Genomic DNA, 21,355 nt, shown 5'->3' with positions numbered 1-21,355 from the left:
TCCCTACTCATCTGAAGTAGAAAGGTGAGTGTGGGCAACTTCAGACAGGAGGTGCACTTAAGGGTTTAGGGTCTGAGGTTTTATCGGGCCTTTTGGGGTAAGGGCTAGCTTAAGGCATAATATATACAGGTGATTCATAATTCCCTTTAAGTGTTGTCTAAGAACAGGGTTATCTAAGTGACTGTGTCAGTCCAGGTCCTGGCATTCTTTGTCCACATAGATTAATTTACACTTCGGGGATCTGTCTCCTACCCTGGTTACAAGGTTACTTGATTAAGGGGCTGAAGAAGAGGAAATAACAGAATAGGTTAAGTTAGAGAATAAACTGGTCCTAAAAAAAAAAGAATAAACTGATTCTTTTTACAGATTGAGTAGCTTTTACAATGACATGATCTAATTGACACAATGAAGACATGGGCTACACTCAGTTACTTTTCTTTATCTGGGGAATATCCGGACATTCTAAGTCACTCTTTTGCCTTTGGAACTTCAACTGATTAACTCATTAACTCTGTGTCCTTTTTGGTTCTCTGGTTTTATCTGGTTAACTCTTTGAGTCTTTTTTTTTGTCAGACACTGAATTACTCTCAATCTCTGGGTCTCTTCCATTATTGTTGTCTTTGCTGGGCCTTGGGTGTGAATTCTACACTTCTCCCAGAGAAGTGCCTGGGAATCCAGGAAACACAGCTATTACATATATAAAAGCAACATTTAAGATTCAACTAATGGTAAGGGAGAGTATTCATATATGACTGAATCAGGGAGAAGGCACCACTAGAAAATGTTGAGGGGAATCGCTTCTCAAGGCAACTCTAAAAACATTCTTCACCCTATTAGGTTCTTGGCCTGGCATATCTTTATTCTGTACAACACAAGCAGCAGACTGGGAAATGAAGTTGTTCAAGATTTCTCAGACATTTGAGTAAAGGTGAGTGCACAGCAACTAAAGGGAGTCTCTGAGGAAGCCCTGGTTTCCAGACATTCTGGACATAGATAATTACCTTTTAGCCTCAATGGACTCTGTTAAACTGAAAGGATGATTTGACTGCAAAATTAAACCATTTTAACTTCTATCTATGACAGAGTAAACATATTGGCATTTCTTCTTCTTAGTAAGCAACTATAAGGCTGGATAAAAGGGACAGAACAATGATTTTGGCACTCTGGAAATTGATCACAGAACAATAGTAATCTGAGAAGCACTTATGCTTGAAAATCTGCTGACCTTTGGGTATGTGTGAATTATGGGAATCTGGCATTCTGGCCTGGGCAACTTCTCCATCTCTGCAGCTTTGCTGGCAAAAGGGGAGAGCAGGCCAGGAGGACAGGAGCTCTCTGCCACCATAAAAGATAACCCACTGGACATGTACATGTCTGTACTTCCCCTTCCAGAAATGCTACAGGGGACTATCCTCACCAGGAAGACCCACATATATGAAAGTGTTAATATCTTTGGTACCCAGAAACCCTAATGAACCCTTGAGCTACAAGTCCTGGTGAATGATGAATTTGCAGAGTTGATCTTCCAAAAAATGGAGGAAATCTCCAGCCAGAGGCTCCCCATGGGATTTTGGCCCTGTTACCTCTCTGATACGGTTTCAGGTACAGTCTTTTTGAAAAGTGACTATTACCTTGCTCAGGCTCTTGTCAAAACTAAATGTCTGACCCATGGGATCCTTGTGACTGTCTTGTCAGATTGTTCTACTTGGGGGAGGATCAATTTTAACGCAACAACTAACAAGATCACAAGGACCCAATAAACCTAGCTTGTCAAATTGAGATGGAATATGCAAGAAAGCAGCTGGCCCGATCCTCATAGCATTTTCGCTTTATATGAAAAAGTGACATTTCAGCCTTACATAGAAAAGTGGTAGCTGTATCTTTGGAGAAAACTTTAATTCCCTCATTCTGCTGCCTCAAGCAAAATTGCTAGCTTAGAGGAGCCTTCCATTTACAGAGATTTCCCTAAATACGTGGGTTTCCTTCACTGATGGTTCTGCTTATTGAAATCCACTGGTGTCTACTGTGATCAGCCAGTACCAAATTAAGCACAAATAAAAGAAGACATGGTTTGCTGTCTCAGTGGGCAGAACTCAAGCTATTTCTCATGATCCTGGGCAATACTCCCCTTGATGAATCTTATTATAATTTTATTTATTCTTAGGCTATTGCCAAAGGCCTATCTGTTTGGTCTTCTACTTGCATAACAACAGACTGGAAGATTATATGTATCTTTCTTTGGGACCCCAGAATATGAAAAAAATATTGGTTGATAACTGAATTATTTGGGTCACTCAGGTAGATACTCATAGTAAGGTCCTCCTGTTATCTGATGAGACTGGCTAGAATTGAGTTGCTGACTGAGCTTCACCATCCAAATTGGCATCATTGCTGCCTGGATGCATAATGCTACTAGATGTAGTTACACATTAACTATCATAAAGTAGACATAAAGTTTGTTTCTGCCATCCCAGAAGGGACTGTCTACTGAATTCTAGACTTGTGACTGTTGCAAACATTTGACCCAGTTGTCTCATGGTAGAGGAAGGCTATACTCCTGGAAACTTAACTGTATCAGACCTTTGACTTCTTCCTCTTTGGTGTTTTTAGAGGTAGTTCACCTCTGATGACATTGTTTCAGATTACTATTTTATTGTTCCATTTGGCCAGCTGGAATATACAAAGCCACTGAGACTTCTGAAATTAACATCTTAAGCTTTCTAAACTATTACAGGGTGACAATGGGTTGACAGTCATGGTATTTGATGGATACTGTCCAGCATCCAAAGGCATTTGGTATTGTTGAGCATTAAAGAGCCTTCCAAAACTCTGACACAAAAATATTTCTGATTCTACCTCCCTTAGCTTCTGGTCTATACACTTTCTAAAGTTTTGGTCATTGAACGTGGCTGTTCTTAGAAAGGGGTTGTCTCTTTTTATCTCAGAATAAAAGGCCTTTTTTGAAAATTCAGTATTCCATCCTAACCAGACCTGGCATGATGCTATTTTCTTTCCCTTAGCAGCAACACTTTAGTTGGCAACCTGGACAAATGGGGAAAAAGGGTATCAAAACTTAATTTTGATTCAGCCACCTGGATTTTATTATTGGATTGGCATGGTTCTAGATCATAACGATAATGGCCACTAGATTCAGTACAGTGCTCATAAAAAAAAATACCCTTGTCTTTCTTGTACCTAGTCTTTATAAATGAAAAGTCTAGGTGTATGAAGCACATAATGAGGATAGAGGGGATATATGAAATCATACCTATTGGAATAGGATATGACAATTTTGTGGCAGTGGAGAGGGAGCAGCTACCTAAGTACCTAGGGAGGAAATGCCTTAGATCTTGGGAGGAATAGAGGAGAGAGGGCCATTATCAAACTTCTATATTTCAGTGCTACCCTTGGAGCATTTCTTAGAGGGGAAAACACCCTAATACTGTTCTTCTAAATTGTTGCAAGTGATTATTGAGACCACTATCCCCAATGTGTTCAGTAGAGCTCTGAACATAATTTGATAATTGATCCCCTTAACCTCAGTGAAAAGTCTGTCAATAAGCTGAGAATAGCCCTAGCTCCTAAGCCTCTGGTGTAGAGCACCTGCTAACACCTCTGAATGTCTTCCTTAACCTCACTGTCAGTCATTCCATTGGAGCAGACAAATGCCACCCAGTTGGTGGCACGGACAAACAGGAAGGATAGGCTGTCCTTAGACAGCCCACCAGAAACCATAGTTGAACTCAATTATTACAACTTAACTGGGCAACCTTAGGCCTACCACCTGTCTGAAGAGCCTCTTTGGAGACATTGTCAATCTGCCTAGCCCACATCTCCTCAACTAATACAGTTTCCATTTGGGGCCTCCAAAAACTGTTAACAATGCTTTTCTTTCTACAGGTACCATGTGTGCTCCTGGGATGGTACTTATGTGGGATCAAGGCAATAAATTTGCTTCCTTTCCCCATGTATGGTGACTTGGTTCTCAGTTGTGGTCACTGGAGAATTCCAAGTGTTTAAACATCATCATGCCCCAGTTAGGCATTCAAGTCAGCCTTAATGTGGAATGTCCCTATACTTCCTCCTGGTCTGTTATGGGTTGAATTGTGTGCCCAAAAATGATATGTTGAAATCCTAACCCCCAGTACCTATGAGTGTGACCATATTTGGAAACAGAGTCTTTGCAGATATAATCAAGTAAAGATGAGATCACATTGGAGTAGAGTGGGTCCTAAACCCAGTGATGTCCTTGTAAGGAGAGAGACACAGTAAAGACCACGTGATTATGGAGGTGGAAACTGGAGTGATGCCCCTACAAACCAAGGAATGCCAAGAATTGCCAGCAACCACCAGAAGCTGGAAGAGGCAGGGAAAGAGTATTCCCCTGACCTTTCAGAAGGAGTGTGTCTCTGTGAACATTGATTTTGGACTCTTAGTCCCTAGAATTGCAAAAGAATAAATTTTTGTTGTTTTAAGCTACCTAGTTCATGGTAACTTTTACAGTAGCTCTAGGAAACTAATACATGGACCAAGGCAGAGACTAGGCTATTGCTAATATATCTTGCTGTACCTGGATAAATGCCTCAGTCGCAGTGGAAAAGTCAAGAAGTTAACGATGATATTTATGGTGAGGGGGAAGATGAAGATGTAAATGTTAGAGCTGAGATTTAAGAATGTATTTTGCACATTTTATCTTTGAGATCACATTCTCTATCTGTAGACATTATTCTGGTCTTTCAAGGCCACACTAATTTAAATGTGCTTCAAGTTAAATACAAGCCTTCTAGTCATACTTAGTACTCCCTTCTCTGCATTCCTCAATGTCACTCCCAGAACTTTGTTTAATCCATGTCATCATGCCTGAATTATTTATATTTGTATATTCAGTGAAAATTATTAAGGTCTTTGAGAATGGGACTTTTATTTTATTCATTCAATGTCTTCTGGGATCAATACAATGCCCAGCTCATTGCATACATTTCAGTAGCCAATTCAAGTTTAGTGAATCAATGAATGTGTTCAGTTGCAATTAAAGTATGGAAGTAGGAAATGGAGGTAATGGAAAAGTCATGAGACAGTTGATTAATAGCAGATAAAACTTAGCAGCTATGAATTCAGTTCACCTGAACATACTTGTCTAAATGAAAAGGACAGAGAATTAACTCTACTTAATCTCAGTTTCTTCAGTAGTCCATTCTTGTTCTCTGAATCCTTGTTTCAATATTTTGTATTTTGAATCAGGAACTGATTTTTCCACAGGCATTCGTGGTTTTTATTCTTACTCTTTAATGAGGTAGTTTTATGCTACTTAGCCAAATAAACCTACTAATAGGGTTATGCCATGGAGCTGAGTTAAGATCTGTGGAGAATTTCCAGCTGTTTATTTTTTCATCTCCCGGACAAGTACAGGAATGGGCTCCCAATGCTATTAAGTTATAATTTCCATTTCTACATAGAAAATGGAACTACAATTTGGAAAAAAAGACTCTGTTTGAGCTGGCAACTGGCTGCTATATAATTACCATTGCTCTTCTTTATTAACTGCCCGCCTTTGCCTTATGTGGTGCTTTGTTGATAGAAGTAACCTCAGTCTTGTTGCTATGGTGACAGTAACAGTAGCTGAGGCAGTTTTGTTTGTGGTAAACAAATTCAGGCATATGCTTGAAGCCTGGTGGAGTGGTTTCCCAGCTTCCCTTATGCTGCTATCCTTGCATAAAATCAAAGAACCCAAAATGAAAAACCCACAGCCCGGATTCGAAATGGAAAAATGGGAATTATCAGTCCTGAGATTATCATTTCTTAACATGTGTGGGAATAGCCTGGTAGGCATGTCCATGTCCATGAGATCAGAGCCTTCCAAGCTGCAGGGCTTCTCTGTGTGGCATCCCTGGAGAAATGGCCTTGAGAGGGAGAGGGGGCCTCACATTCCTGGGGACTGCTGCTATCAATAGCAAAACTGGGGTGACACGTTAACATAATGACAAAATTGTTTCTCTCTTTTTCTTCCCAAATCCTCTCAGTTATGGTGGCCTGACATTTCATATGTGGGAGAGAGAGTGGTTCAGAACATGTTTCTGTAAACTTGAAGTCAGCCACCTTCAACTCCACTCTCAGTTTTTGATTTTATGAAAGTGAACCACCATTTGCAGGAGAACAGCTGCCATGTAGAGAGGTAGAATCTGGGTCAGAGTTACCTCTCTGTACTGAGGAGAACATGTTTATGGTTGGTCTGGTTTCAAGGGTCCCAGACTCTCCCCATCTCTCAACACCAATCAATTCCACCTACCTCCTCACATGTTTTCTCTCCAGCCTGACAACTGATGCCTGTAATTAAAACACCAAGACCTTCCCCTTGCCCACTCTTCTATGTTAAGGCAAGACTTTGATGGATCAATTAGAAGCCAAAATTTAAAAAGTTTTAAGATACTATCAGCTATTTATACCCTGTAGTGTGCACAAATTAAAAATCCTTTCCTGGCACAAAACAATAGAGGGAGAAAGTGGATCACCTAGCTGCCTATGGTAAATCTTTCAGTAGAGAACACAAGGCCCACCAGCCTGAAATACCAAGAACCCATTTTTCTGAACTTGGTAATAGCTCCTGAGGACTGGTAGAAACCTGAGGTGCTTGCTTGTTATGTTCACCATAGTGAAAGAGCTCTGCTGACCCCTACTTCTCGGCTTCCATGGTCCTCAAGCTCCTAGCTCTACTGAGAGGGGAGTTTTTTAACACAGCAATATAGGAAGCTGATATTTTAAACCCTCGAACACAATTAAACTCCTGCTAACTATTTTCTTGTTTTAACCTTATAGTCAAATGTTTGCCTCATAGGTCCACACTGAGAATATACTGCTGCAGGGTTTGATGTAGCTCATTAACTTCTATCCTCCAGTGAGGGGTCTGGGGATGGTGGGTCAACAGTATAGGCCGACACTGAAGTAATTTCCCTGCTAAGAACATTAATCAACATACCACTGGTTGGTGTGGGCTATTTGTTATGATTCACCTGTGTAAGGTAACAAAAAGGATTTCTTGACAAAGAATCCTGAAATTAAACAGTAGTAGTAATAATAACAGAAATTAATAAAACATGGAGTTTTAAATTTTAAAACAGAATCTTCTCTTTAATAAGATCAAAAACGTTGAGGGTATAACACTAAGTAAGAAAGACAACTGATCTGGGATTTCTCATACTGCTGCTCACTCTCAGACTTTATCTTTTTAGGTTTATAACATATGTGTTTGTGTCTTTTGATGCCCTGGTTCTGTTTCTGGGACTTTGACTCATTATGTTTACCCTCTTAACTTCCAGGGTTCTTCTATTCCTCTGTAATTGCACCAACACCATTTTGTGCAAGTGAGTGCACATGCACACACACACACACACACACACACACGCCATCCCTCCAGTTCTGCCTAGCTTCCTTTCCTAACTCCTGACAAAGTTTCCTCTTTTTTACGATATCATCCCATTCAGCACTTGCCACTATAACTCCTCCTCATCATACTGGTGAGGGACTGAATGAGAATCTTAGCAAATGTCTTTTTTACATCATGCCTACCAGATAAAATATAGCTACTATTCCTCATGTGTCTAACCGAGAACGTGGCTGTGCTAAAGTCACACAGGTCCAAGAGCCACAACTTGAGCTCCTGCCTGTCTGACTATAGAGCCCATGTTCTTAATTATGACCTGAAGAGATATGTTAGCAAAAATACACAGTTCTTGAGCAAAGTTTTCGCCCATGGAACCTACTTCCTTGCTTTTCCTGCTGAGCCAGTCTGAGAATCCTACAAGAAAACCCCAGACTCATTTACCTCCAATTTTTAGAGCTGAGAGCCAAAAGCTGGCCATAAACAGCTAGCATCAAATTCTTTTCTTCTTGCCCTTATCATGTGCCTCTAACTCTTCTTTGAGAATCTCAGTTAAATCATCTCTCTTCCACCTAAATCCACCTCCAACTGTGCCTTCCCATCCCAACTACCAACCAGAAGAGGGAGGGGTTGCATTTTCTTGCCCTGAAAATTTTGGTACTGATTTTGAAAAAAAAAAAATTACGATTGGTGCTTGATTTCCATTTGAATTGTAAGCACATGGTGGTTACTTTTGGTCCTATCCTAAGAAATACAGTATAAAGATGGAACAAAAGGGAAGGATGCAGGTCCAGCATGCCATATCAATCTAATATTTCACTTCCAGCCCCTTCTGAAGGTCAGGGTCTACAGATTTATGGCATTTTACATTTTTCAAAGCCAGTAGAACTGTATCACACAGAAAATGAACTGTAATGTAAACTATCAATAGTTGTTCATTAATTGTAACAAATGTACCACACTAATGTAAGATGTTAAGAACAGGGGAAACTGAGGGAAAGAGGATGGGATGCACATGGAAGTGTACTTTCAGGTCTATTTTTTTTTTGTATATTCACAACTTCTCTAAAAATAAAACATACTAATTAAAACTGGAAAAGAGTGAGAGACAGAAAGGGGTATTAATTCCAATTTCTGGTAAAGGGAAATGGAAATGAAGTGTGTCAGTGGTTAAAGGTCAGGGGTTGGGCTCCAAGTCCCCTTAGTTAGTCCTCTGACTGTTTCTGAGAGTATTTGCATCACTGTGCCCACCCATATAAACTAGCCATCTGGTTGTGAATTGTACCCAAAGAGTCTTGTGAAGTTAAAACAAATTGGACACCCCCACAAATAACCCGATTTGCCTACGCTTCAGTTGCTATAAAATGTACACATGTGTTAGACTTCAGCTGTCTCCCTGGGGAGCAGTAAAGTGCTTCTCTGAAATGTTTCAAGACTGGAGCATCCCAGGGCCTGGCCCTGTGGTGAGACACAGGGAGGAGATGAAGCACAAATTGAAAAACAGTGTTACTTGGGAATCTGTGGTTTTACACGTGGGACAGGCAGTCCCTCCCTGTCTATGAAGATTCCTTCCTTATTGCTTTCTGAGTACCTTGTGTCATTATCAGGGGTATGCCTTTCCCTTCCTTTCTCTGTATCTCAATTTGCTCTTTTATTCTAGTGTAAGAAGAGGAGGAGTAGGTGAAATCACATGTCTAGTCTTTGGCAGAAACTGTTCCTATCGTGTCTTCCAACACATTAGTTGTCATCCCCGGCACAGCCCCCTATTTCTGAGTGTACATGCCTTTCGGAGCTTAGCTCACTCAAGTCCTCATCCTAAAACTCCATCCTGATAGTGGTCTTCACCCCTTTGCTCAGCTTCTCCCTGGGCACTTCACTTCTGAACCTGACCACATGCCCCGTATCTTTACAATTTATAACGTTGCCTAACTTAAAAACCAAATGAGCTACATGTCTGTACACATATCTAATCCTAAAGATAGGACTTTCTGTTTACATCTATTGAACCCCTGTTCCTATCCATTCTGAACCCCTGCCACTGCATGCTGCTTGGAGGTGAAGCAATGTATGTGGGAGATTCAAAAGAAAGGAAAGACTCAGATGCTCTCTGACAGCCTGATTCCCTTTCTTAATAGGGTCCTGAAATCCCTTTTTTTTTTTTATCATCACACTCCTTAGGCTTTGTGAGTTGACTCTGAAATGATCCTACTGAATATTCACTGAGATAATTTTGTTTCATCAGTCAACTAACACAGACCTTATTTTGTTATGTTTGAGATTTTAGGAGAGCTAGGTGTCCAGTTAAATAAGGAACCTGAAGCCGAGTTCTCCTTTGGGGAGAAAAGAAGAGCAGGATAGAAAGCTGTGAGACAGAGGCCCAGGTCCTGCACGATTAGATCAGTGGGACCATTAGCCAGTGTTGGGCCCTGAGAAGAAAACAAGGAGTGTAGGTTTAACTATCCACTCCAATATTTCAAAGCCTTATGACCTTATGATTCCTAACCTCCTTAAAACTCAATTTTCTTATCTGGAAATAGGGTTTGGTTTTTTTCACACACATCCATGAAGGTCACACAAAAAAACACCCAAGAAAGGTGTTGCAAACTCAAAAATATAGGTGTAGATTTTTTTACCAGTAAACCGAAGACAGCGTGACAGCTTTTCTTACCCTGGGGAGATGAGAAGTAGAGCTCAGGATGTAGATTCTGGAAAAATGGGAAGGGTTGTTAGCTACAAACTTCTGCTTTAGGTCTTTGTCTGCAATTAAGCTTGTTTGAAAACATGGATAATTCAAAATGTCTAAAACAAATCTTTGTAATTATTTGAGACTCTGTTTTCTAGATACTGAGTCACAAAAACATTAAGCACAAGCCCAAGTTGCAGAGCATGAAAGATAGTCACACTTATAGATCTGTGGCCAAAGCCTGTAAAGATTTTCAAATTGCTGGGCCTGACCTTAGGCCATTATTTTTTCTTTATTGGTTATCTTAGCTTTAGTTTTTATTCTAGTCATGGAAAATTTGAAGTCAGTCTGGCCAAGACCCATCAACTTACCTCTTTGGTTTCCAGTACTGACTCAACTCCTTTCCCTAATCTAAACACTAAATAACACTAACAACCTAGCTAGTTCACATCCATTTATTCTGTGCTTCTTGCATTTATAAAGTTTTCGATTTCTCCCAGGGGTGTGCTATAGTAGCATTTTCCACCAAAGAGAAAGAAAAATTTGCCTTCCTCTAGAGATGGACCTTATTCTATAAAACTCCAATCACTTTGATTCCTCAAAACTTTTTTCTTTCATAAGGTTCTTTATCAATGACAGACTAAACCCAAGACTGATTTTTTGGCACAGAACTCATCAAGGACTGACCAGTTGACCCGGCATTTTACTGAGGGCCTGCTCTGTGTTAGGTAAAGAGGCACTAGGAGATGTAAGACTTTGCCCTATTCAGGGAGGCAAGCTCTACATTTCACAGAAATGAAAGAGACCATGATGTGGGGCAAACTGAACATCAGCGATGACATGAGGCATTCAGCAGAGGGGTCATTGCCCTTGGAGTTCAGGGCAAGACACACAAAGCTGATTATGTTGAAGATCTGAGGAATATCAAGGTGTAAATCAGCAGAGTTGGGGAGAGGAAAATGTCATGGGTGGTAACCTGAAGAGGCAGAGAACAGGAAGAGGCAAAGCAAATAACAAGGTCAGTGAGAAGATTGTCCTCCCTGGAATAGAGAGTTGGTCTAGGGAGATGATGAACGAGGAAGCAGAACATTTGAGGATAGACTGTGGATCACCATTCCTGCCTAGGTGAGAAACCAGGATTTGTGTTGTTAGCACTGATGTGTGAACAGGGGATGGGGATTCGGAGCCTGAGCACAGAGCCAGAGACATCCAAGTTTGATTGTCGGCATATAAAGCCACCACCTGCAGGACTTGGATAAGCTGCTTGATTTCTCTGAGCCTTGATTTCCTCCCATATAAAAGTGAATTAATAAAATCTCATAGGTCTATTATGTAAAGTAAAATAGGTCCTATGACAGAGTGTTTTGGAAAAAAAATTTTTCTTTTGGTGTTGTTTTTGAGTATTGGTTTTATTTCTTGTTTGTTTTTGGATAGCAATAGTGTTGACATGTGATTTTTTTCTTAGCATCTTAATAATTATCCAAGTCAGATGTTCCTCAAAATAACACATCTTTTTCTACCTATTCTCTTCAGTTATCTGCTCTTGGAGCCAACATATTCTCCCTGATTATGGGAATATAGGTTCTGAATTTCAGTTTATTTTTAGTCAGCTCTTCTTCACATTTTGGGAGTTACAACCTTCTGTCATTGTCTGCATTGTGGCATTTCAGAAAATAATAGCCAATAATAAAACTTTACAATGGAAAATGGAAAGAAACATGCAAATAATTTTATTTTTTTACTTAAAGAGAACGCAAATTCAATGAGTAGATAAAATCGGCAACTTTTTAAAGAGTTTTTCTTTTCAACAGAAATATTCCTCTCATTGACCTCCTATGGTGCCTGAAATTCTACCATATGTTCTTCTCCTTATGGAGCCACAGACCCAGCAGGAGCATACTGATACAATGATGGTTTTCACAGCGTTAAACTTCCTGGGAGGGGTAGCACATTAACCAGCCAACACACCAAAAAGATCCATAACATCTCATCTCTTATTGGTCACACTCTCTATTATTCTCCTCTAGTATCAAGGAGGGCTTCAAAAGTGGCCAGTGACAAGAGTAATAGCCAATAGCTACGATACTTGTTATATTCCAGACAAGTAAAATTCTTATTGCAGATTTTAGAGATGGGTACTACCCCTACCCTCATTTTTTAGTTGAAGAAACTGAAAGAGAGAGATGTCTAACTTCCACATAATAAGATAAAGGGCTGGGAATTTGAACCTGGGCCCTTTGGCTCAAAATCTCATGCTTAATTATTGTACTAAAGTGTCTTGCCCTGCATAATGGCTGCTTAATGCATGCTCCATTATGAACAATGGGGCTGTTTGGGGAAACATGAGACAAATAAAAGTAGACCTGATGACAGAATTTTTGTACACAGATAGTAAAAGGTTTTGGTTGGGTACATGTGTGCCGCTTCCTCTTCTGTGCACTTTGGGGATAGGAATTGTCATGCTGGGAGGGTGTCAACTCTGAAAGGCTTTGGAACACTGTCAATGCTATAGCCTGATCAGTGGCAATTAATGGGCTTCTCATGCCTGGCCTTATTCCAAACTAAAGCTAAATGGCAAAGGGTATTTTTTGGAAGTTTTTGCACTGCACAGTCAAACTCTCCACAGCTCTCTATAGCTTAAATAATAGGCAGAAATGAAAAGTATGCATCCTGTGAAAGTAATTAAACCAAAAGGCCACCCAACTGAGATGGATCTACTACCTTGCTAGCCTACAAAAGCAAATCAAAAGCTAAGACAGACTTAATTCCTGTAAATCTCTGAAGGTTAAGAAATCAAAACTTAAGAACAACTAATCACAAACAGTCAACTAGGCTTTCCCAAATAAAGCAACAGCTTAATCTACAGCCAATCAAACCATTTCCTTGCTTCTGCATCTGCCCTCTAACAGTCTTTCCCTCAGCTGCAGCTGGAGTACTCCTAACCGTCTTAGGTTCGGTACTGCCTATTTTGAATAGACGCTTGCTCAAATAAACTCTTAAAATTTTATTGTAACTCAGTTTATCTATTAACAGTCCAATTGTGTTAAATCTCCTAGGAGACTAATTTTATCAGTAGTTACTGGAATGGAGATATTAGTGCAGAAGAGGCAGATAAGTGCTCCATATCACTCATGATTAGGCAACAGAAAAGGTGATCCAGAGGGAATGGAAAGAAATAAGATAGGAGAGCTTTGATAAGAGAAAAGGCTGAAAGACTGATACTCAAAGGAACAAGAGAGTCCAGAATATTTATGGAGTAAAGCATTTAAGGCACAAAGGACAAATGGAGGGATTCTAATATATGGAGGGCTTGGCCAGTCTGGGCACACACTATCTGAAAGCTTAACAGCCCAAAGATTGTATGTCAATAATTGCGGAAGTCTGTATTTTCTAAAGATGACTGCAACACTATCTCCCATTCCTCACTTTGTTCCATAGTGTGATCTTGATGCTCCTCCATCAAGAGAAAGAGTCTATTTTTCCAATCTGGGTGTAATGGGACCAGTAACTTTTGTCTAGTAGAATATGATGGTAGTAGCACTGAAAACCCAGTGGCCAAGCTGAAAAGCCCAGCATGCATGGAGTGACCATGCCTAGGTGCTCCTGCAGATATCTGCAGCTCCCAGCCAACAGCCAGCATCAAGTCCAGCCACATAAGTGATCTACCTTGGTTATTGGGACCAGTCCGTTCTTCTAATGACTTCAGTCCCAACTGTTGTCTGACTGCAACTACATAATGAAGCCCTATGGGCTCAGTCAACCCACAAAATCATAGACAAAATAATAAGTGATTTTAAGCTGCTAAGTTTTGAGATGGTTTGTTATACATAAATAGGTGACCCAAATAGTGCAACTGAAGGAAGCAGAACATAAGGCTATCCAAAATGTTCTTAACATCTAAGATCTTTGCAAAGGAAATTCTAGGGTGTTAATACATGAACAGATGGCATTTATGGAACATACACTAGACATACATTCTCCTTGATTGAAGTCCTGTGCCTTCACTCAAGTGAAGACCACCATTCTCACTGTCTTTAGCATGGGAAGCACTTGACTCCTTTCTGAGATCTTTGGTCTTGTTCTTCTGAATCAGTGTACTGTAGATTTAGGCTAGAGATCTTCAATCTCTAGGTCACACTGTAGATACTGAGAAAAGCACTGCCTCCTTTGAACCCACATGAGTAGTTGTGAAGACCTATCAGGAGATGGGGAATAATGGAGAAGAGAACATTTGAAACTCTACCAAGAGGCAGAAAATTCCACTTCCATCCTTTATTCTTTAAAGATTAGTGACCATTTTTCATGAAGAAGATAACAAATACAGCATTATCAAAATAACACCTCCAGAGCCAGTGAATAATATGGTACCATCATCTAACAAATTGCTTAAAAGTTTTTTGCCAATGTGCTTTGAAAATCCAAAATAGGAGTTTCTGAAACATAATGGCCAGTTGCTGCTGGTTTTGAGCCTCTGGTTATTCTCCATGAAGTTCTGGTTTTTCTATTCCCTTCCTATTTTCCTATGGTTTTGATGAGGCTGCTCAGAGCTTGCTATCTGTGTTCTCATCTCTCAGTTACCTTCTAAGCATGTCTGAGAGTCTCTTGTTTAGTTCAGTTTATATGTACTTGATATTTTCCTTCTTTGAGGAAATGTCAGTGGCAGTTCAGTTAGTAGCACAAGCACCTTAGTGCTACCAGTAAGCTGAGGCCGAAAGCACAGGAATTTTTTTCCAGCTTCTTAAACTTCCATTTCTAGATATTATTTTAGAGATCATACCATAATTCTAAGCTTGCCTTTCTTGTTAAGGTAAAAATGTGACCTGTGAGGAGCAGTGATAGATCCTTTCTGGAATTCATCTATTAATGGAATTAAAAGTGTCCCTGGATACCAGATCCCAGTCTGGCTAAATAAATGACATCATTTAGATATGTAAGGGAGTTTAAAAATTACCTATTTGGGAATACTGTTTTGAAAAGTGGCATGGTCCAGGGGATTAGAAGTCTTTGAGATGATCCTTATTTAGTCATGGTGATTCAATTAGGGATGATCTGTGACAACGACTTGAAGGGGTGACTACAGTAGTAGACCAGTATCAGGCTGAGCCCTTTCTAGCAGATAAGGCAGGCTTGGGGAGAGTGAGTGGAGTGGGTGGGAAGGTAGAATTTAAGGGCAGTATAATTTTATACCTCTTTACTGTCCTCTTGTTTATGTGAAGATGGGAAGCTATGTTCATGTTCTTATGAAAAGATTGTCCTTTTCATTAAGAGCTGATAATTTTTGTTTGTTATATGCACGTGTGGTTAGGTCATCATCATGATGCTTTTCTTTCAAGCATCAATTTATTTATTTATTTATTTATTTATTTATTTATTTATTTATTTATTTTTTGCTTCAATACTCTTTTATTTTTTATTTCTGTATTATTTTTTTATTAAGGTATCATTTATATACAATCTTATGAAGATTTCACATGAGCAATATTGTGGTTGTTACATTCACCCATATTATCAAGTTGTCCTCTACACACGCCATTGTAGTTACTGTCTAACAGTGTAGTAAGATGTTATAGAGTCACTACTTGTCTTCTCTGTGCTACACTGCCTTCCCTGTGCACCCCCTACAAAATGTGTGCTAATCATAATGCCCTTAATCCCCTTCTCCCTCCCCCATACCCTTCCCTTTGGTAACCCACTAGTTCCTTCTTGGAGTCTGTGAGTCTGCTGCTGTTTTGTTCCTTCAGTTTTTGCTTTGTTGTTATACTCCACAAATGAGTGAAATCAGTTGGTGCTTGTCTTTCTCCACCTGGCTTATTTCACGGAGGATAATACCTTCTAGTTCCATCCATGTTGTTGCAAAAGGTAAGATATGTTTTCTTCTTACCACTGAATAATATTCTATTGTGTATAGGTACCACTATTTAATCCATTCATCTACTGATGGACACTTAGGTTGCTTCCATGTCTCAGCTATTGCAAATAGTTCTACATTAAACAAAGGGGCCCATATATCTTTTTGAATTTGGGATCTTGTTTTTTTCAGGTAAATTCCTAGGAGTGGAATTCCTGGATCAAATTCTTAGTTTTTTGAGGAACCTCCATACTGCTTTCCACAATTGTTGAACTAACTTATATTCCCACCAACAGTCTAGGAGGTTTCCCTTTCTCTGCATCCTTACAAGCACTTGTTGTTCCTTGTCTTTTGGATGTTGGTCATCCTAACTAGTGTGAGATGATATCTCATTATGGTTTTAATTTGCATTTCCCTGATAATTAGCAATACAGAGCATCTTTTCATGTGCCTGTTGGTGATCTGTATTTCCTCTTGGAGAAGTGTCTGTTCAGATCCTCTGCCCATTTTTCAATCAGGTAATTTGTTTCTTTGGCATTGAGGTCTGTGAGCTCTTTATATGTTTTAGATGTTAAGCCCTTATCAGATATGTCATTTATGAATATATTCTCCCATACTGTAGGATGCCTTTTTCTTCTGTTGATGGTGTCCTTTGCAGTATAGAAGGTTTTTAGTTTGATGTAGTCCCATGTATTCATTTTTGCTTTTGTTTCCCTTGCTTGAGGAGATGTGTTCAGGAAAATGTTGCTCAGGTTTACAGTCAAGAGATTTGTGCCTATGTTTTCTTCTAAGAGTTTCATGGTTCCATGACTTACATTCAGGTCTTTGATCCATTTTGAGTTTACTTTTGTATATGGAGTTAGACAATAATCCCTTTTCATTCTCTTAAATGTAGCTGTCCAGTTTTGCTAATACCAGTTGTTGAAGAGACTGTCATTTCCCCATTGTAGATCCATGGCTCCTCTATGATGTATTAATTGGCCATATATGTTTGGGTTTATATCTGGGCTCTCTATTCTCTTCCATTGATCTACGGAACTGTTCTTGTGCCAGTACCAAATCGTATTGATTACTATAGCTTTGTAGTTGAGCTTGAAGTTGGAGAGCATAATCCCCCCAGCCTTATTCTTCCTCCTCAGGATTGTTTTGGCTATTCAGGGTCTTTTGTGGTTCCATATGAATTTTAGGACTATTTGTTCTAGTTTGTTGAAGAATGCTGTTGGTATTTTGATAGGGATTGCATTGAATCTGTAGATTGCTTTAGGCAACATGGCCATTTTGACAATCTTATTTCTTCCTATCCATGAGCATGGGATGTATTCCCATTTATTGGTGTCTTCTTTAATTAATCTCATGAGTGTCTTGTAATTTCAGGGTATAGATCTTTCACCTCCTTGGTTAGGTTTATTCCTAGGCATTTTATTCTTTTTGCTGCAATTGTAAATGGAATTGTTTTCCGGATTTCTCTTTCTGCTAGTTCATTGTTAGTATGTAGGAATGCCACAGATTTCTGTGTATTAATTTTGTATCCTGCAACTTTGGTGAGTTCAGATATTAGTTCTAGTAGTTTTGTGGTGAATTCTTTTGAGTTTTTTATGTACAATATCATGTCATCTGCAAACAATGACAGTTTAACTTCTTCCTTACCAATCTGGAAGCCTTTTATTTCTTTGTGTTGTCTGATTGCCATGGCTAGGACCTCTAGTACTATGTTGAATAACAGTGGGGAGAGTGGGCATTTTTGTCTTGTTACCAATCTTAAGGAAAAGCTTTCAGCTTTTTGCTGTTAAGTATGATGTTGGCTGTGGGTTTGTTATATATGACCTTTATTATGTTGAGGTACTTGCCCTCTATACCCATTTTGTTGAGAGATTTTATCATGAACAGATCTTGAATTTTTTCAAATGCTTTTTCAGTTTCTATTGAGATGATCGTGTAGTTTTTGTCCTTTTTGTTGATGTGTATATGATGTTGATGGATTTTTTAATATTGTACCATCCTTGCATTCCTGGAATAAATCCCACTTTGTCATGATGGATGACCTTATTGATGTATTTTTTAATTCAGTTTTCTAATACTTAGTTGAGTATTTTTGCAACAATGTTCATCAGGGATATTCATCTGTAATTTTCTTTTTTTGTGGTGTCTTTGCCTGGTTTGTGTATTAGAGTTATGCTGGCCTCCTAGAATAAGTTTGGGAGTATTCCCTCCCCTTCTACTTTTTGGAAAACTTTAAGGAAGATGGGTATTAAGTCTTTAATAAGTGTTTGACAAAATTCAGTGGTGAAGCCATCTGGTTCAGGGATTTTGTTCTTTGATTACCAATTCAATTTCATTGCTTTTAATTGATCTGATCAGATTTTATGTTTCTTTTTGGATCATTCTTAGAAGGTTATATTTTTCTAGAAAATTGTCCATTTCTTTTAGGTTATCCAATTTGTTAGCAAATAATTTTTCATAGTATTCTCTAATAATTTTTTGTATTTCTGTCATGTCCATAGTGATTTTTACTCTCTCATTTCTGATTCTGTTTATGTGTGTATGCTCTTTTTTTCTTGATCAGTTGGGCTAGGGGTTTACCTATTTTGTTTATTTACTCAAAGAACCAGCTCTTTGTTTCATTGATTCTTTCTATTGTTTTATAAACCCTGATGGTTTTCCTTTGTATGTAATCACTTTTTTCTCTCTGGCTCCTTTTAATACTCTGTCCTTGTCCTTGGTCTTTGCTGTTTTGAATATTTTATGTCTTGGTGTTGTTTTCCTAGGGTCCCTAGTGTTGGGAGGTCTGTGCACTTCCATGATGTGAGAGACTATTTCCTTTCCTAGACTGGGGAAGTTTTCAGCAATTATTTCCTCAAGGAGATTTTCTATCCCCTTTTCTTCTTCTTCTGATACCCCATAATACAAATATTGTTCCCTTTGGATTGGTTGCACAGTTATCTTATTCTTTCATTTCTAGAGATCCTTTTTTCTCTCTATGCCACAGCTTCTTTGTATTCCTGTTCTCTAATTTCTATTTCATTTACCATATCCTCAACTACATTTAATCTGCTTTTAAATCCCTCCACTGTATTTTTCATGTCAGATACTGTGTTTTTCAAAGTTCCTTTCTCTTTCTTGAATCCCTCCCTGAGATCTTGAATATTTTTCTGTGTATCTGTGAGCATGTTTATGATTTTTATTTTGAAATCTTTATCAAGAAGATTGGTTATTTCAGTTTCACTTAACCCTCTTTCTTGTGTTTGAAGATTTGTGGTTTGTATAAGATTCTTTTGCCATTTCATTTTTCTGATGATTACTATGCAATAGCTTTGTGTAGGCAGTGCCCTCTAGTGCCCAGAAACTCTACTCTCTGTAGCTGCCTGGCACCTGGAGCAATAGTGACAGTTGCAGGTGCGTGGAGCTGGCTCCTGTCAGGAGGAAAGAGCTCTTTCCTGCTTCCCAGCCGCAATTCCTACCTTCACTGCCAGGGCCAGTGGGCAGAGTGTGCATGGAGAAGCCTCTGTGCTATGCCCCTGTAGCTGCCATAGGCAGGGCTATCCTCTGGCTGGCCTGGTGTGATAGCAGAGGCAGTAGATAATTGGACAGGTACCTGCCAGGAGGAAGGAGCGCGGCAGGCTGCATACCGCAGTGGGGGCCTAAGAGCTGTGTTGCCAGCCAAGGGTATGGATAACCTGAAGCTCCAGAAAGTTCCCAACCTGCTGGGCTGAGTGTGCCAGGACGATTTTGTCCACCTGTCCTTTCTCCTGAGCAATAATCTCTGTGTAATCCTTGCCCCTTTAGCACCTCTCTTGCTATTGGGAAGTATTTTAAAGTGCCTGCCTTTGTTTTGTTCCAGAGAAGCCAGTTGTGAGTACCTGTTCTTCACAAGCAGCTGGAATCTCAATCTCTCTGAGGGTTTTGCCTGTCTTTGCTTTCTAACCCCTCTAGTCTCTAAAACACCATGTAATGTGGGTTTATGCCATGGAGCAGATCTCTAGGTGTGGGTGTTTAGCTGTCCTAGGCTTCTGCTCCCTCCCCACTCTGTTTCTCTTCCTCCTGCCTGTGAGCTAAGGTTGGGGGAAGATGTGGGTCCCACCAGATCACAATTTGCTACTTTACCCTTTTCTGCGAGGTCTTCTCTTTTCCCCAGATATAGACCATCTGATGTAATCTTCTTTCAGGTCACTCTTTCAGGATTAGTTGTATTTGCTGTATTTTCATGTTATATGTGGTTTTGGGAGGAGATTTCTGCCTCCCTTCTCACACCACCATCTTTTTTCTTATTCTTTTCTTTTACTTTGCTTTAGCAAATGATTGTAGAGAACCTAATATGTCCCATGCCCTCTTTTATACTATGGGTCACAAAATTGAATTACACAAATCTCATCTTTTCTTATAATTTTCTTAGAGAGACAAAGAAATTGTAACAGTAGAAGGTAAGAGCTGTGAGCAATGCACAGGCTGTGTGCTGTAAAAGCACAAGGAAGGGGTGCCTAATTCTTCCTGGAAGGGACAAAATGTCTTTGCAGGAGTAGCCACTGAAGAGAATTTTAAGGAATTTCCCAGGTTGAGAGCCTCAGTCCAAGAATATGGTACATTTTCAACAAAGATGTGGAAATATAAAGTACACAGGGCACTTTGGGTTTCATATGGCAGGTGGAAAAGCCCCAGGATGAAAAGTGCCAGCTCCATCTAGACTTGATCTCTGGTCTACCACTGTTTTGTTGTGGGAACTTAAATAAACCTCTGCCTCTCTATGCATCATTTCCTCACCTGGCAATAATAGTGATATCTGCCTCATAAGGTTGTTCAGCAGATTAGATAAGATAGTTAATATCAATTGCTTAGAAAAGTGTATGACTCCATAAATGCTTGACATTTTTATAACTGAAATTAAGGGTATGTTTGGAAAAGAGACAGGGAATGAAATTGAAAGGTAGGAAGGACTTGAACATAACTTTGTAGATTGTTGAATGAAGTTTGGATTTTATTTGTATCGAAAAGCATGTCTTGGAAATGCTTCCCAGTAGGATGATGGCCTGATTAAATACCCAACTCTAAAAAAGTCTCTTGATGATGATATATAGGTAAGAATACCACCTATGAGATTCCTGCAGTAATGCAAATAATATGAGTACTTGAAGTAGAGACAAGGGAAGTGAAGGAAGTGAATGGATACAAAAGATTATAAAGGCAATCTAAAGTATTTGGGGACTGTATTTTGCATAATAAGAAGCCTAAGACAATTGGTATTCATTTGTGTAACTAGGTGGACAGTAATGACATTCATCAAAATAGAAAATTCTGGAAAAGATCAAGTTGGAAATAGTATGATAAGTTAATTTTCAGACATGATGAGCTTGAAGCCTTATGAGCTACCAAGGTGGACAACTATAAATGGATGTCAGCGATTGAATATTTATTCAGCATGCATCTTGAAATACAGAATTAGAAATGCTGAGGATAA

The sequence above is a fragment of the Manis javanica genome, chromosome 9 (assembly GCF_040802235.1).
Source record: "Manis javanica isolate MJ-LG chromosome 9, MJ_LKY, whole genome shotgun sequence".
In the NCBI taxonomy this organism is placed as follows: Eukaryota; Metazoa; Chordata; class Mammalia; order Pholidota; family Manidae; genus Manis; species Manis javanica.
The sequence above is the reverse complement of the archived record's forward strand: the minus strand, read 5'-3'. Positions refer to the sequence as shown.